We start from the raw sequence: 18,717 nt of genomic DNA, 5'->3' as shown, positions 1-18,717 counted from the left end.
GGGGAGCGGCCGCCCCGAGGGCTGTCCGCGCCCGGACGGCGGCACCGCGCGCTCGCCGCGCGTGTTTCGGTGGTGGGGTTGGACCGGCGATTTTCTATTGATTCCGCCCAGACCGCAGGCGGGCAGGTACTTGGCTGGACAGCCGGCACAGGGTGCCACACAGCACCGGAGTGGAGCATGCAGCAGCAGAATGGATCGTACTGGGAGCTAATTCCTTAGACCGACTCCTCAAGTGACGTCTCCTGCGCTGGGGCTTTTGTACGACCCGAACACAACAGAATACAGCATTCGGAGTTTATACGGCTGATGGATATATCTAATAACAAGAAAAAGTAACTTCAGTACAGCTAGTGCTTCTGTGTCCTTTGCCAACCTCATCCTGGGCTGAGACTGATTAGATATAGCTTTGAGGCTGGAAAGAATAGGTCTGGTGTAGTCTTTACACCGTGGGGCCCTAGCCAGCTCAGGTGACATACTCTGCTCTGTGAAGCACTCAGAAGTGCTCCCTTGCCCAAATAAAATAAAACTGCTGATGACACTTTCCCTACCCCACACCCCAGGAAAATAGTTACTCCACATGCACATCACATAGCCATATCACATGTGATGTTATCAGCTAGTAAGATCTAGTCCCACACAGAGGGCACTTTTTTGCTGTTAAACACAGCTAGCCAAAGTGTAGTGTATATTTTAATATTAATACACTGATTGCCCCCCAGAAACAAAGAATGGAGTTCGTGCTGATATACTGTTTCTGACTCCTACTTTGAGAGCAAAGAACTACTGTACAGTGCGTACGGACTATAAAATCACTGCGTGGCTTGGAACATCCTGTCAGGCAACCATATGTGTTACACATTTAATACGAGTTTATTTTCTCTCCATATGCTTATGTAACTGCTGTTAAGGTCACTCAAAATTCTGCAAATGTGCAGGCAACCAGAACACCTGGTAATTTCACTTGAGAATTCTCTGCCCTTTTATTATTGGTCACTTAAAGCCACTTTTTTCACAGACACCCTTCTCAAGCGCTTTGGAAAGCACAGGATCAAGTCGCTGCCCCTGAAAAGTTTGCGTGCCGTGCAAAAAATGATTATGCAGTTATGCAACTCCATATTGCATAAAACACATGATGTAAAGACATCTCCCTCTTCATCCCAGCTAATATTTTATTCCTGTGGTTAACAGTGGCTGTCATTTCAGTGTTTATAATGATTATTAGACACTGTTAATTAACACTGAAACAATGCTTAATATATAAAGAATGGATTGCAATAGCCAAACATATTCCGGATAATGAGATTTATCCTATAACCTCTTGATTTGCTATTGCAGCTCTTGATTAGTTCGGCACCCATGAAATGTTTCAGAAATGAAAGGAAAATTAAGTGCTGTGCATATTTAGCAGTGAGTTGTAGAGCAAGAACTATAGATTTGATCTGCTCTTCACTGTGAAACAGCATAGAATACCTTTGGGAAGTCCTCTGTGTTCATTTACAATACACCCCCATGCCAGAGCTACCACTGTTTTACTCTCTCAGGCAGGGCAATTTTTTGGTTACCCCTCAGGCTGTGGACTGCACAGCAATTCATGGGCAAGGCACTGCTGAAGCAGAGACTGGAGCTTCCTTGGCTCAATAACGAGATCACTCTGTTAAAGATGGCTTATTTTACAGCTTGTTGTGAGCTGAGTTTTGAGACTTCCTAGGCCACAGGTAGGAGCTCATGGGCTGCATTTGAGGGATCTGTGGTGTAGTGGATAGAGCACACAGCTCTGGCTTTTCTTTCCAGCTCTGCCTGGAGACTTAACTTACTATTCCCAAGATACTCTGTTTCTGCCTGGATTCTCCCATTCATAAATGAGGGCAGTCAATGCTCATCCACCCCCTGGCAATCTCTCAAGGCGTACTTTATTCACATTTTTAACCACCTTTTTTTCTTTTTTTATGAGTTCTCTGCTGAGCCATCTCTAAAGACTAAACTCAGGAGGGGAACTGTTACCCTTGACCTGACATGCTAAATTTGATGTTGCCCTCGTTCCCACCCGAGGGCAGTACCATGCATCTGTGCAGCAGTTACAGAATGGGGATGAAGCTGGATTTAAGCAGTATTCTCCAAGATCACATGGCATATGGTAGTTTGAGAATTTGGCATTCCGAAATTTTTGTGTTAAAATGACTCATTTTTAATTTGGATAATTTGAACAATCGTTCTTGTGCCCAATGCCCTGAATCAATCAATTGAATATTTTGTGCTGTATATCAGCTATTGGAAACATGTCCTTTTTGGTCTTTTTTAGTTTATTTTGGTGGCTTTTTAATTGATTTTGTTTTGTTAATATACTGGATTTCTCCTTTTCCCACCGAAACCCATAGAAGTTCTTGACTTCAATTAAATCTCAAAATCAGCATTTTTATTGATGGATGAATTGAAGAAACCCGGTGTGAAAATGCAGTATTTGCTTGCAAACCACCCAACATCAAGGCACAAACCCACTAAATTTGAAAAATGTTGATCATTTTGAGGTATGAAACCTGAAATCTTTACTGACCATTGAAGCAACTGAGAGTTGTAGATACCCTGCAGCTCAAAAAGACTTCCTTACGTCCCTCAAATGAGCTCCTTGAATGTACAACATCCAGATTTTTTCACTCTTTCTGCATACATCAGAATTTGTTAGTGTTCATGGGACAGAGTGAATGTGGGCACATTGATTAAAAATGCAAACAAATTGCATTTGATCAAAAGACCAGCATTAGACCCTGTGTCTGGAAGTCCATCCTTAAGGGGAGTTTGAGGCTCTGAGCTTTAATAGCCAAAGGACACACTGCTCATACCCAAGTCAGCTGAGAACACCGTCCCTAAAAACTTAACAGTCAGGAATTAAATAGAGGGTTACAGCTCTTCACAAAGGAAATGAGGCTTTGCTTTGTCAACACTCTTCTGATCACAAAACCCTTCTGCTCCTCATTTGTCTTCTCGGTGTTTTATTTTCCTTACTGGTAGAGATACTGAGGACAGATTATTATTATTATTATTATTATGAGAATAAAATAAAGGAAAATGTGTGTGTGCCTGTACACACAAACCCACAACGCGAATGAGGTAATGCTTGAACAGAACAGGACCCGTGCTAGGCAGTCTGTGATCCACCGGCATGGAGACTGCTCACTCACACAGCTCTTACTATTCTACACAAACAATTGAAAAAATATATTAAGCCTTTGGAAAGATGAACAGTTTTACGGCACAGCCAAAAGCAAATGGGCATCTTCTATTCAAGGTCATTTTCCCGGGAACACAAGTAGCTGAAGTCACACTGGCTGTGACAGGCCTACCAACACATTTTGATATGGAGGAAGTGTTTAACGCGAGGAACCTGGGGAGCCAGCCCAGTGCAGGCAGCATCGTGTGCTATATCGGGAATACTGTCAGAGGATTCGATAAGCGGAAATCCCGCTGTGTCTTGACATGCTGGGATGACTCAGATGTGGAATGAAACAAACTGCTGCAGCATCAAAGTCCTAATTTCTCCTTCTAATGGATCCACGCGAGTCCATCACATCCTTTAATCGTGCTGTGATGAAGCACCTTCAGCAGCAGCCTCTGGTGCACATTTCTGGGCTCTCTGTCATGGCAGATTTTTGTACAAAGCACTGGGGCAACCCTGCAGAGGATGTAAATCAGCAGAGCTCAACCACAGTGTATAATATCCAGGATTCCCATACAGGTGACACATTGCTAAATGCTTTTCCTGTCCTTCTTATGCTCATTTTATACACAGGCAGGATGAAAATGTCACCGTTTTACAGCACTCACATAATTGCTTTCTTGCTTCTCAACTTGCTACCATAGAAATTCTAATGTCAGAGCCCTTAAGAAACCATATGGGCAGTAAACATTCCTTATGTGTTGCATGTGCAGAAAGAACATATTTTCTTATCAGTTCACACAAAAGCAGATCATGCAGAAATGATTTTTTAAAACTACTACTATTTTCCCTGCAGTAACAGCAATAGAACAGTAAGTAACAACCCTTGAATGGGTTCTCTCTCTTTTACAGTACATGGATCTTTTTCCCTTTTTGGTCACAAGAGAAATAAAGACATTAAAATGTATGTTTCTTTTCAGAAAGCATTGTATTGATTTTATGTAACATCTGAATACTTTGTGTTGTAACTTAACATATAACCATATAATTTGTCTGTAACAAGAAATAGACCAAAAGGCTTGCTCAGTGAATTGTACAAATGAGCCTTTCCTCATCAGTGATCCAAGGCATAATGAAATACCCCGCTTTTTCATTTCCCTCTGTGAGGTGAAAAAGCTCACTTACAGAAGCAAGTATATTCCACTGAAAGAAAAGGTGATTAATCATAGCTTGAGCTCATACTCAAAAGGAAAAATCCCATTTGGATCCAGGCCTTTGTCCCAGGATCATTCAGTTCCATCTCTAGTTTGGAGAGAATAAGGTTTTTTTGATTAAGAACCACAAAAATGTTACTTTGTTGGAAGAAAGCTAGCAGCAGCCTGTGCTGCTATTACACTACCCCTGTTGAAGGACAAAAAGCTAATAAACAGGTTGTTCAGATATTTTCTAATAGTTGAAAATACAAGTCATAGCCAATAAAAGCCAGCTGTAACTTGAAAAATTCTTCCCCAAAGTAATCAGGTCATGCAGCAAATAATGGATGCTGGTCTAAAACCAGAGATATTACAAATTCAGTATTTCTGAAATCTTTCTGAGAAATTAGGTGTGTAGCATTGACAGCTCAACCAAGCTCTCAGACATGTATTTCATAAAAAACATACCTAGAGGCCAAACAAATTTCAGAAAGGACAAAATAGGAAGGAAAAAAAAGAAGTTGCAAAAGTCTGTGAAGATAATGCAGTGGGCTCTTTTCTGGGGGAACAGGGACTGTGGCTGTGCAGAGCATGCATAGTGCAGGATACCTGGAGAATCCTGAACCAATCTGGCAACCCTGTGGTAGTTACACCCCTTGCATATCTGCCCCAGTACCAGCAGGCATCTGGTAACCACACCACCACTGGTTTCCAATCAAATCCAGACTCTTCATGAAATACACAAGGAACAACTTCCTCTGATAAAGGAATATGCAAATTTTCAGTTTGTTTAGAGTAGTATTGCATTTAAGGGCCAAGGCAACCATGCTCCTCCATCATTGATTTGGTGCCTTTTCTTTCATGTTCTCTGGGCAAGGTCGAGAAGAAACACATGTGATCATTTCCCTCCCCAAAGCTGAGGAGGCTTTGACCCCAGAACTTCTGTGGGGTATCTGCCACTGTGGGGTCTCTTCAAGCACCTTTCTTGGTAACAGCAAACGGTTCCCAACCCAGTGGTCTGGGAACATTGCAACTAAAACCTGCTCTAGGTGCAGTACCTGGAAACTTGGGGGAAATTCTGAGCAGGTTCTGATTGCTTCCCTTTCTGTTGCTGTTCTACCCCACAGAAAAGGCTGTGATGGAGCAACAGTACTGCGAACTATGAAATTCTCTCACAGCCTGATTCTGGTGGAAGTTCATAATGGCCTTTTACAAGTCCAAGTGGGTTAGGTGCCTGCCTGCCACTGGTGTCCACACAGGCTCGGTATCTGACATGCTTCAACATCTTTGGCATTTCCACAGTCTGTATGTGCCTCTAGACTTTGCAAATCCAACTCTAAACTCTTATTGACCTAAATCATGGAATTAGATCCTAAGTTTTGAAAGTATGGCATTTTCAGACACTTAGAGTTATTTTGCCATAAGCAAAATGTCTCATAGTCTGTACATCAGTTATGATTTATGAGTCAACCTGACATAGTTCAAAATGCTCAAAAGCAGATGTGGCACTTAAAAAACATTGCAGAAACATAGCTGTGAAAGCCAAAAATGCACAACCGCATCAACAGGCACAAACATTAGGTATTGTGCAGAATTCTTATTTTTGCAGAGTTTTCTAAGATCTGCTAGAAATAACTGCAAATTGAGAGCTATATTTATTTCATGTTTAATTTATGAGCAATAGTATCTGTTGCTGTAAGAGTACATGGGTTGAAAGGAGTTTCTACTCTCAGCTCTTCCCTGGCCTCAGCATTGGCTGCAGCATTTTCAGTGGGGACCTGATGGGTGTCAGGAGGTGTCAGATTTGGCTGTTGCAGGCAGGAAGGAGCAAAGCTCAGGAGCAAAGGGGATTTCCCTGGCAGTGACCTGCCACAAGCACTGAACAGGTCATATCTGGGAAATGATGGTCTGATCACCTCCCATAGCCCCAACAGTCGAGCAAGGGGAAGATCAGGTAAGGAGGTCTTGAACTAACAACATCCAATATATGTCAAAATTAACAGCCTGATTTTCACACAGAGATAACTGGGAGGTCACTGGAGATCACACAGCATTGCTATTTCTGGATGCCCTTGGGGCATGCTGCAGTAATCCAAGCTACACTGAGCAGAGTCCTGCTCACTGTACCAACATCTGGGTCAGGAGCAGAAGGAAATCCCCTGTGAGCAAGCATCAGCAGTGAGAAATGCACCTCTGCTCCTGGTGCTTTGGCTATTCATCAGCTAAGGAGGACCCAGTGCTATTTCTAAACACTGACTCTGTTTTATGCAACCCAGGCAGTGCTCCATGAAATAACCACCATTTATCCCTTGACTGAGAGTAGCTTCTCAGGGCCTCTCAGTTCTTTACTGCTCCTAAATGCTGTGGATTGAGGAGCAGAGATGGTGGCCTTTCAGGATCACTCCAAGCTCAAGGAAGGCATTGAAGTGCCCCAGGATGGATTGCCTCTGGACTCCACCGGAGAAGCTGTTGGGATACTGCAAATCTTGTAGCTGCTCTGAGCTTTCATGCATGAAGTTCTGCCAGGGTACAACCTCTTCTGTCAGCAGATTCTCAGTTAAATTGTGGTGTCCAATGCATAGCCTGCTACCATATGGATATTTCCTGTATCTGACATGGCAGAGATAATGGACGGATGTGGGGAAAGTATTAGTGCTTTTTTCTATTCCTTATGCAACATGTGTCTGGTGGTTTGGTCTCTGCTGAATCTAAACCCAGGTTTTTACCTCAGAGTCTGTTTCAGATCTAGTTCAGTAACACATACAAATAGATGCCATGTGACCTGTATCCAATGGCATCTTTATTAGCCTCTATGAGCTTGCTGCAGGTGGGAAACTGGCTTGTTCACAGCACTGTCCTCACAAGGGAACGCCCACAGTTAGCCTTCTTCCCCCCATGCCTTTTCATCCAAGCATTCAGCATTCCCAGCTTTCCTATCTGTAAGCTCCAAGAGAAGATTTCCTGAATATCTCAACTAAAGATCCTCTCTGAGGCACAGCTTTGCCTGCACTGATGCTTCATGTGGCACGACTCCATCTCCTGGTAACCAGGGGGAAATAAAGCCATCTGCTGTTTGGGAGTTCCAGGATCATTCTTGGCTCTTTGCTGTTACATGGAGTGTGTGTGTCCCCTGGATGTGCCAGAGACATCCTGGAGGTGTAAACAGAAGCTCACCACAGGGTCTGGATTCCTCCAGTGTGAGACCCTCCATGGTCAGGTGAACCTGATGTGGCCATTCTCTTTGTTGCAACTGCTGTACATGAATCAGGAGTATTTAGCCTGTAACCGTGCAGATCTCACGTTTGATGCTTTAGGGAGGGTTGACCCCACTCAGCAGTAAGCAGGTGGCCTGGATGCTGTAGATTGGGATTCAATTCCCTTATGATGAGGCCACCATGACCTAAAGGTGTTCATGATACCCGAAGCAGGAGGTTAGAGTACATAGCCTAATTCCACTGCTTAGTCTCTTCTTGCCCCTGTTTCCATCAATAAAAAGGGGAGACAGTTCTTTTCTGCTTCACAGTACTCTAATATTGTACCAGTGCAAGACATAAAAACACACAGAAGTTCTCTTTCCATCTTCTCAAATAAAGATTTTATTCATTTTGGACAAGAGCATCTTATAAGACTTTTAAAAAATATGTAATAGAAACAAATATTGATAATCATAAAAATAGAAGAACTGTAGAGAAGTGGTAACTTATGCGGCAGTTCACTACAACGATGTGAAAGGTTCCTAGAAATGGAAAAATTCCTCCTTCGCAGTGATGACTCTTGCCCTTTAAAAAACAGCCAGATGAGACTCTTTCTACCCACAGGGCTCTCCTGCAGTGACAGCCACATTAACCTTTGCTGACAAGCACTTCTCTTTGCTTGTAAAATCAGCTTAGTGAGTGCAAAATTCTTCCAGACTTTAAAACGGTTACTATCAAATGGAGATACGCTCCATGCAAAACAAAACGTGCTCGTGCCTTACAATTACTCCTATGTTTTTGTTGCTTTGAGATCACTGCGTGGGCTGACACAGGATGATGTCTGGGCATCTGTCTGCTTTGGCTAATATTGCAGAAGAGATGTGAATGTAGGAAAGAGCACTGAGGTTTTTGCTGCATTTCTCTCCCTGGGCATTTTTCCATGCTTATCACCACATTGTCTGGGCAATGAGCACCAAAGCAGAGGAGCAGTAATATATGCTTGGGCTGTTTGTCTGTTGCTATTAGAGAAATGCTTCAAAATTGCAGAAGAAGCCAGCGCGCTCCCTCCTGCGCGCGGGCACTCGCACATGAACGCATGCTCCGTCCCTGACATCCTATTTCCCCCTGTTGATTTCACATCCTTCTGGATTATACATCTGAGCTGTCCTTTATATGCGAGAAACTCCTCCCATGCAATGGGAATTCTTCTTGGCTTGGGCAAAAGGAGGGTCTGCCAGTCTCCTCCCACCCTGTGGCAGCACCAAGCCTTTGAAACTGGGTCACACGAGCTCTGCCACCTCACCGGGGTTAAGCTTTCATATCACCTGGGGCCATTTCAAAGACTTCATAGCCCCATGAACTGAATCTAAACCATGCAACATACACAGTTTTGATGCACTCAGCAGTTCTGGGATATTTCTATGCCATTTTTAATTGCTGACCAGAAATCTCCAGAACCAGGACTTTGGCATAAAACACAAGTCAGGCTCCAAATCTAGCGCCACCTGGTCACAAATATGTCATGTCCTGGACATCAGCAAGGCATGGGAACCCAGTACATCATTGAAAAGATTAAAAAAGCTTGGAATGGAATAGAATAGAATAGAATAGAATGAAAATTAAATATATTAGAATAGAAATAGAAATAAAATATAAAGATACTAGAATGGATTAAAAATTTATAAAAATGCTTGAAATAATGATTTTTATATCTAGCTAATATTGCAGTGTAAACACAATATATTCTTACACTATCTTTCCTTTAAGTACCAACTTAAAGGAACACTGCCAACCCATGACATTTATTGCAAAACTCCTACTGAGCTCTAAGATGCAAACCTGGATTTCAAGCCCACCTTTTTGCTGTATTTGGTGGGACTGGAATTGCCCAGGCCAAGTAACTGACTGTTAAAACCTTAAAGAAAAATATTACATTAAGTGTCAGAAGGATCAACCTTCTACTGCAAAAGCAGTTGGAAAGTACTTTGCTGCAAACCCAGATGAATATCAATTGAAGTTACTTTTATAAAACTCCCAAATTAAACCATTCTTATTATTTGCATTATTCTAGGATGTTGGACTCGAGATATCTTTGTAAAGATGCAAAATTAACTGGCAGATCAGACCAAGAATGCTGAATTTCTAAGAAGCTCATTGCATGTACTTGGTATTATCAAGTTAAATTTTGGAACTGACCTCATCTGCTACGTGATAAGATTTAATTGCATCATATGGCTCATTACGGAAGAGGTCCACGAACTCTTGCTGAAACTAAACTGAGTGCCTTTGTGGAGTATGTTTATGAAAATTTGTTTCCTGGCTTTTAGAGGGAAAATTATTTTCTGTCTCCTGTATACTCACTTGAAGGACTGCCAACATCTTGTTTAACACAGGTATAATTCCATTATTTTGACACTGAACAAGGAACAAAAGTCCAAAATAAATACAGCTGTGAGAAATCAGACCTGTTTTCTGCAGATCACAATCTTCAGCCATGTAAGTCAATAGCAGCACAGGCTCTGAGTTCACTTTCTTCAGGGTTTTAGCCAGGATGCTTTGTCATCCAAGCTTGCATGTGAGAAGTTTTAAAATAACCCACTAAGAAAAGAAAAGATCATGGATAATGCAGCCAGGGTGCATCACTCAAATGGAGTTTACAGACAGCTCATAAGCCGGAGCTCTAAAACACAGCACAGTTGTTTGGACGGTGTGCTCCTTGGGACTGAAAGCAATTTTTGGCTTCCTTTTTTGGGGCACTGAGATGCTTCTATCATTGATGGACTACTTACAGATTGGAACCCAAATTACTCTAGTGAATGGAATTAGTGAGACACTAAACTTGTGCAAGTTTTTTCCCCACCATCTCTGCCCATTTAGCCACTAGCATTATGGCTGGTGGAGGTCAGCTACAGGCTCTAAGACTTATTCCGAGGCAGTGTATCCCTTTGCTAAGGAAAAGAGATAGTTTAAAAGGCATGTACCACCCGTGTGCCTCCTGGGTACCTGTCCACTTCCCTCAGTCTCAAGTGTTCTGCTGCCACAGGGTCCCAAACCTCCTGGCTGCTCTGTATCCATCTTTTTCAGACTTCTACACCTTCTTTATTTGCACCTAAATTATATAGTTATATATATTTATTATATAGTTATATATATATATTATATATATTATTATATTATATATTATTATAATTATTTAAATAATAAAAGAGCAGTTAAATTTCTCAGCTTTAACTGATACATCTGACTTCTGCTTTTGCTTCAGAGTTTTAGCTATGAATAAAACTAATCAAGGCACGTGAAGAAGCCATGGGGTCAGAACAGCTCAGAGCAGGGTCACTAATAATCTAAAACTGTGGTCAGAGTGTCTGGATTTTAAAGTCTGAAAGAGCCATGGGAGGGGAAGGCAACTTTTTTCTGCTCTTAAATTCACATGTAGAAATGTTTCCAGTTTAATTTCTACATCTCTTTTCACTTAAACTATCCACAGTTTCTGGAAATAGACTAACAAATCCTGAAATTGGTATTGGGGAAGTGGTGTGATTATTATTCCAGTCTGATCCAAGACCTAAAAGAATTTCTAATTTATCATACCAAGGTTTCCTGATGAGTTGCCATGAGGGAGATTTCAAAGGTCAGGAGAAATGAAATGCAGATTTAAATTCGAATTAATCAGAGGCAGATTCCAGACTGGCTTACACTTACATGGGTAAACATTCACCATGGTCTATATATCATTCCAAAACATGGAAATGTAATCTAGAATTGAATTTCAGAGCACTGAACAAAATGTAAGCCATAGGAAAAAAGCTGTGGCTGAAGGTGAAAATCACACAGCAGAGACTGGGGAGCAACAGAGCAGGGAACTGGGGGCACATGACCCCTGAGTCTGCCTATCACACACTGGGGCAGGGGGAAAGCTGCTCTGATTGATAGTATTGCTAGCCTCAGGATGGTTTCCCATGGTCGGATCCCTGACTTGCTACTTTTTTGGGATTTGTCATTTTTTCAGAGTGGGAAGACAGCTTTAAGGACCTATTGCCACAGCTTTAGGAATGGCTGTGCTGTGGCACAGAGACCATAACGCTGACCAGGTCTGAGGTTTAGAGATTTTATATGACAGATGTAGAAAGTCCGAAAGATTTGGTCAAAAGTTTGTCAGGCATATAGAAGCTGTGGTAGATGTGTTTGCTTTATTTAATCCATATATTTGCCCTTTAAATAATTCAGAAGATGTTATATTAAACAGACTTCAGAGAAAAGTGATGGAAGTGCATTTGCTGAAGCAAGAGCTTGTATAATGAGATATTCCATAAAAGAAGCTGGACTTTTAAAGTCAGAATGGATTAAGGGCATGAATTCATGTGTCCCATGAGAACTTATTATAAACTCGAAGGACATTCAGAGACCTTCATCAAGAAGCAGATCTCACACTTGAGTTTAATTTTAGTACCATTGCAGTTGTAAATAAATTGTTTCTGTAATTGTTTCAGTGTGAGTAAGAATTTTATCTGATCACCCAATTAGCAGTATGGGGGTTTTGTAAAGAATGAGAAATGTATTAGGGATTATTTTGTGCACTTCTAAACACAAAAATATTGTATCTATAAAAATCATCCCCTTCTTTTAAGGCTACAAAAAAAAGAGAATTTAAATTATACCAAATGAACCACTTTGAAAAAAGCCAAGTAAGTTTTCCCTATCTGTGCCATTGTTGTAACACAATCAGCTTGGACACTGATAACGACCTCATCATATTCATGGCTGATTTCATATTCTCCTACAGCAATAGTAGTATTATGACCACTGCGTTGCCAAGGCTGCAGGGAAATGATAACCTGCCTGAAAGTAGTACCTTCAGAAGAAGTAAAATAAAGAAACCCAAACTGGAAACTTTCCCATTAGTCCCCAGTTGCAGGTGAGGGTCTTTTTCCCCAAACCTGGCTGCAGACACAGCCAGAGCAGTGAGGATGAGGGAGATGGGATCTCCTTCTGCCAGCACCTCAGGCTCACCTATCCTTTAAAATTTCTTTTTCAGATCCTATTTTGCAAAGCAAGCTTCAGTGTAACTCTCACCCTGACACCTCAGGTAACACAGACTCTCTTCTCATCCTGCTCTATTTCCCTTTTCTCCCTCATTTTCACAGACACTTCAGCTTTCTTTTGCCCATCCCAGTTACAGGGAAACCACCCTTCTTATTGGTGATTAAGCATAGTCAGTGACTTAAAAACAAGAGAACAAGAGTCCTGCATTCAACTTTCACTAAGAATTAAAAAAAGAAAAAGGGCTGTATAAATGGTCACTGTTTTCATTCCTCTTTCATTTTTCTGTACCAGATAAATAAGCTGTCTCCCCTATTTATTTTAAAAGTCCTTTTGAGCTGCTCAACGTTATTCCTGCTTTGGACATGAACTACCACTGTTGCAGGTGTGTGCATATTGCGATAGAATAGAATACTTCAGTTTGAAGGGACCTACAGTGATCACTTAGTCCACCTAGGCTGCTGCTATATGATGGACTGCTTTTGCTCAGCTCAGGGGCAGGAGATCTTAAGTCTCACTCATCAGCTGTGCCAGCTGCCAGGGAGACACTTTCCTGTGATTCTTCAGCAAGGTTTGACCTCTGGTATGTGGCAGGTGAAAGACAATGACTGATCTGAGGCCCGGATCTCATTTAGTGATTCTGCTAATGAAGTCGCATGTGGACAGGCAACAGCTTTCATTAGCTGTCCATTTTTTTCCTGCAGCAACTGCTGTGTTTTAGGGTCACAGCCATAGTTATGCAGGATTGTAGGACAGAGTCTGAGAAGAGGAAATATTAAGCTCTCTCAGGCACCAGGTCGCCCTCTCATCACAAGTTTAGTATTAAATAATGATGCAATTAGTTAACATAATGATTTTTATTTTAAAAATATCTGATATAATTTATCAACTGCAAACTAATTTCACCTTTTCTGTCCTATGAATTTAAGATTCATGTAAGACTGATCATGATGTAAATGAAAGCAAGTCCTATTTTTACTTAGCCAGAGGAGTATTTGCAGTGTGCTGAAGCTATAGTTGCATTTCTTATGTTCCAAGCCTTTTGCATTTCAGTTGTCAAATGCAAATACAAATGTTGCACTTCTGAGATTTTTAAACTTCTGGTGTTGCATTGTGTTTCTTTTTTTTTTTTTTTATGAAACTATTAGCCTAATATTTAAAGCACTTTAATGACACGATCAAAAAATTTCTCCTTAGTTTGTATTCTCTTTGTTTGTCTGCTGTAGATACAGATCTGCCACCTCTTGCCTTGTACAGGTCTCTGGAAGGGCAGGGACAATTTCCCTAAGATTTAGGAGACTTGAGTATTTTAGCACAATCACAGTAAAGAGCAGGAGTGTGTGAAGTTGTTGAAACAACAAGGCCCGGTATCCCCAAAAGCTTAACCCTTCTGTTTATCCCAGGGGCAGTGAAGGGGCAGTATAGCACAAGACATTTTTCCTCCATCAGCACCCCCCACTCCTGGCTGGGACCATATTTCCAGGCTCATACTGGTGACTTGGTAATTCGTGTCTCCCTGTATCTAGGGAGGGATGAGGCCCTGTCAGGGATGAGGCCAATAATTGGTCTCTCTTTGGGGTGCTGAGATGGGGACACCTGTTAATGAGAAAGTTGACCGAGGACACCAGCCCCGTTGACACCAACTATTTAGCAGTTGTCAGGCAGTAATGACTCCCAGTCTCTCCTACCTCGCCTGGGTTTGAACCAGTAACTCAGAGACAAAGGCCTCGTATCTCATTACTGCCCTCCCTTGGGCCAGCCCACTCCCTCGCAGCAGATGTCTATTGCATTAGTGTCAAAATCATGTGTTTAAGGGAAGAAGTTTGCAAAGGTACATCTGTCCAGCACCTAAAAGCACCCTTCTGCACCCAGAAAGTTCTGTCTCAGGCTGCCAGCTGACAGGGAGGCACTGCAGGGTCTATCCCTTCGTGGGCTCCTGCACTGCCATATCCCTTTGCCTCCCAGTGCCCAGTGTACTTCCAAACTAAAAGTCTCTACTACATTATCATTAAAAGCACTATGTGTGGCCTTTTAAAATAGCTGGGGGACAAAGGAAGGGGCACCAAATTACAGACAGGTATAAAATCCATTCAAGTTAGCTGAGCTGCTCCCACTTACCCTAAGAGAGGATTCAGCTCATCCAGTGAAACTAAAATGAGTAGGCTTACCTGTCTAACATACCTGATAAGTACAAGGGCTGCAAAATAATCTTCCTTTAAGGACATACATGAAAATATCAGCAGCCAAACACATTTTGGCTTTACTTTATCAGGAGTCTGATCCAGATAGTATTCAGTAGTGAGCACTAGCCAAGCTGTGTTTACAAGCTCCAAAACAATATGTTTCTGGGATAGAAATGGCAATAAAATGTTACCTGAAGACACTACATGCAAAAATAGTTCTTACATCTTCCTCTTTCTCTTCCCCCTGCCTTCAACCTGGCAATGCTGAGCTCTGCCTACGGAAATGAACAGCTCCTGCTCTGGTAGGGATGCTGCTTCCAGCAGGGCTGGTGCTCGATAGTGGGCAGGGTCCCCTCCCAAGCCCCACGGCAGCTTTTCCAGTCTGTCAGGTCAGGTAAGTGAAGTGAAGAACAAAAGCGTGGCTGGGTGCAGGAAGGGGAAGGGATGGCAGAAGTGACTTGTGGCTCCCACAGCCCACCCTGCCCCTGCCCCAGCCCCCAGCAGTGAGAAGAGACCTTTGCTCAAGAGTTAAAGCATAGGAAGCACCGCCGATGTTGGTGGTGAGGTGTAAGTAAGAAGAGAGTTGACATGTCTCTCAAATCCTCTGCATACTCTTACTACAATAATAATTATTATTATTGTTATTGTTTTTACTATTATTATTATACAGTTCATACAATAGTCACTTCTGTGGTCCCCAGTTGCAGACTCCAGGCCATGCAGGGTAATAGTGACTGCAGAAAGGCTTCCTCTCTGATCAGAAAATCTCTCAAGGACACCAGACTTGCATCTAGGAACTATTTGCTTTGGATAATCTGTGCAAGAGCAGCAATAGCAATCCTTCTGTACAGTAAACCGTGCAAGATGGTGACATGTTCAGTGATCAAGGGGGTAGGAAAGGGAGATGCAGTTCTTTTGCCATCCCAGATCTCACACAGATGTGGTTCTGGGAGCAGTGACGGCAGCAGACAGGCTTGAGGGGCTGAACAGATACGAGGTGGCCAAAGGGCCTGTCCCACGTGCAAGAGGATCAGGAGAGACTCTGACCCCGGCTCCCCAGGGAGCAGGCACTGTGATGGCTCCTGGGGGATATTTTTATTGCTCCCTGAGGAGTTAGGTCTAACCTAGACACATGTCCTGGTTAACCTGCCAAAGAAGTTTCCAGCTCTTTTTTTTTTTTCTTTTCTTTTTCCCCAGTCCTCTCTCTCTTTTCATTACTTGCACAGGGTTTGCATGGAAATATGCCTCACAGTTCAGGTAGCATGAACACTTCCTTTCTCCAGCCTCTCTCTTTCACTATTCTCTGCAGATGCCTCAGCTGCAAATGAAACAGAAGTACCATGTATAGCAGTAGCTACTCTTTTTCTTGGCACAGAGAAAGTCACTGCATGGGACCATTTCTAGTCCAAAGACAGACTTATTGAAACAAGCAGAGTTAAGGTAAAGCTTTGGAAGCTTTATTGGCAGACTGGACACAGCCTTCTGCTGGTGGCAATGTGTGATGCTCCCTTTTTGCACTACACCATTTGCCACCACCCTGCCATATTTTCTACTCTTGAGCCTCCAGCTGAAGGCCAGCCCAGGATCAGAGAGACAGTCCACAGGGCCCAGCTGGAAGCTCCAGGAGGGTTGTTCAGTCCACTGCACATTCTAACAGGCAGGCAACCAGACAAGAGTATCCTCATCAATAGGACTGGTCCTCGTGGGTGATGCTGTTGGTGATCCCAGCAATATGCCTGACTTAAAGGACAGGGGTTAAGCTGCAGGGAGCACATGGGCACAATAAATGTGCTTTGATTTGCTCTGTTCAGCAGGAACTTTGGTTTCCAGAGCTGTCAATGCTGGAAACTTTCCTGAGCGTTACATTCACTTCTAAAGAAGGCAAAGCAGGGAGTACAACAAATAAACTCAAATGTGCAAGCAGAACTGATCAATTAAGCCTGGTACATCCTGCATGCTAGCAAAATCAATGTACATCATGGCTGAAAAGTATTATCTGCAAAACAAAGCTCGAGTGGTACCCAAAATGTAAACCCTCGAGTTTGTCTGCTCTGGAAATGAATGGACGAATACAAGATTATAAATATGGGGAACCTTGCTGCTCTGGCTGCTCGGTGCTAGAATGGCTCCTGCGTCTGACAGATTATCTCCGCGCCAGTAAAAATGTTCAGCGCCCTAAGGCAATTAATTCCTCACTTTCAGAGTTTTACTTCTGCGGCAACAACGTTTGCCATGGACAATAACGTGGGCCGCAGAAAGGGGCAGGTTTGGAGTGCAGGTAAACAACCCCCGGCAGATAATGAGCGGTGAGTACAAAGGTACGGCAACCTGCTTGCTGGAGGGAAAAGCCCGAGCCAGACCAGCGTTTCTGTGACCCACTGAGCCGAGGGAAAGGCTTCATCACGCTGGTGAGGGGGTGCAGGAAATATAACAACAGCCAGTGCCATGCTGGGAAAAGTACCTCACCTCACATTGGCAATCTGATCACCCCACACCACCTGGACATCCCCCGGGCTCCCGTGGGTGGACAGTGGTGTCCTGCCTCCTCTTGATGTTCAGACGGCATCCCCGCTGGTAATGGTGACTCTGTCTGGCAGTGGCAGCAGATGTGGGCAGAATGCAGAGAGGCAACAGAGTCACCTGCCAGCAGGACCTGCTGCAGTCACCCAGGCCAGAAAGAGGATTTCAGCCACCCCAAAAGGTGTGTTGACTGAGATCACCTGTTAGGAGGTCTAAAATGACTCCACCTTCCTGCTTGGTTCACATTTGCAAAGCCCATCACATGGTCCCCAGTCCCCCACCACGGAGCTGGCAAGGTGTCAGTGTTCTCAGGGCATCCCCTGCCCAGCACCCAGCCTGAAATATCAGACCCAGCAAGGGTCACCAGTCCAAACTAAGGGCTGAGAAAAACAGAGTAGAAAACAGATCTGCAAACTCCAGAGGATTTTTTACTTTCACACACACAAGAAGAGACAAGCTGGAAGTGCTACTGTTATAGCAGAAGCGCAAGTGTGATTTCCTGGAGGGCTTTCCCTCACTCAACTCAGTGTGATGGTAAGGGCCCTTTGTAAAACATGAGTCTGGCTTCAATCCAAAACATCCTCAGTATTCCCAGATCCCTGATGAACCAGCAGCATAAACACCTAATCTCCAGCCTTTGCTTTGGACTTAATTGTTTTGAAAGGCAGTCACTATCACAAATAGAAAGTGATCCATAGCCCGGAGACCTGCGACAGCAACCTGGGTTCTGCAACATCTCTGCACTAGAATGAGCACAAGAGGGAAGGGTACTTTTTGTTGCCCCTTTTTCCAATCTGAGCCAAATTCAATTTCATTCCATTTCAAATACACACAAGGCAAAGATAACGAGTAAAGTGTTGAAGCACAAGGAAATACCCATGTTTTTTGTACCATGATGGATTTTGTGGAAGAAAGAAATATGTGGAGTATTAATTTTTGTGCAGAATGTACTAAAACTGGGTGTTGTCACTTAAGCCACTGCTCCTTTAAGTTGTGCTGCTTGACACTATGAATTATTCAGATATCTCTATGATATATGGAAGTGGTGTCAGCATTTTAGGGCATGACTCTCCTATCTTCTATAAAATCCCAGTGGCTTCATTGAGCTATAAAAGGCAAAATAAGGTCCTCAGGAGCACTGTTGTCTTGCAAGCAGAAAATACACTTTACCACTGAGTGAAGGGCACCAACAGGCCTTGCTTATAGTATAAAACCAGATATTTTCTAGGTCCCTGGTGCATCAATACATCTAAAAGGTCATTTATTCATCTGGGAATGAGAAATCAGAGTGCAATGAAGATGGGGGATAGTGTAACATTGCCTACTTTCTCTATTGCAGAATTACTCAGGTTGCACCGACCTCATGCTGCTAATACCAATGGGCTCATCTGCTTGAATAGTGAGGTGTCTGTCCTGCAGCCAGCAGTGCTGAGCCT

The sequence above is a fragment of the Corvus kubaryi genome, unplaced genomic scaffold (assembly GCF_017639235.1).
Source record: "Corvus kubaryi isolate FWS band 111438036 unplaced genomic scaffold, C.kubaryi_AGA036_p1.0 66, whole genome shotgun sequence".
Taxonomy (NCBI): domain Eukaryota; kingdom Metazoa; phylum Chordata; class Aves; order Passeriformes; family Corvidae; genus Corvus; species Corvus kubaryi.
Note: the sequence above shows the minus strand (reverse complement) of the source record.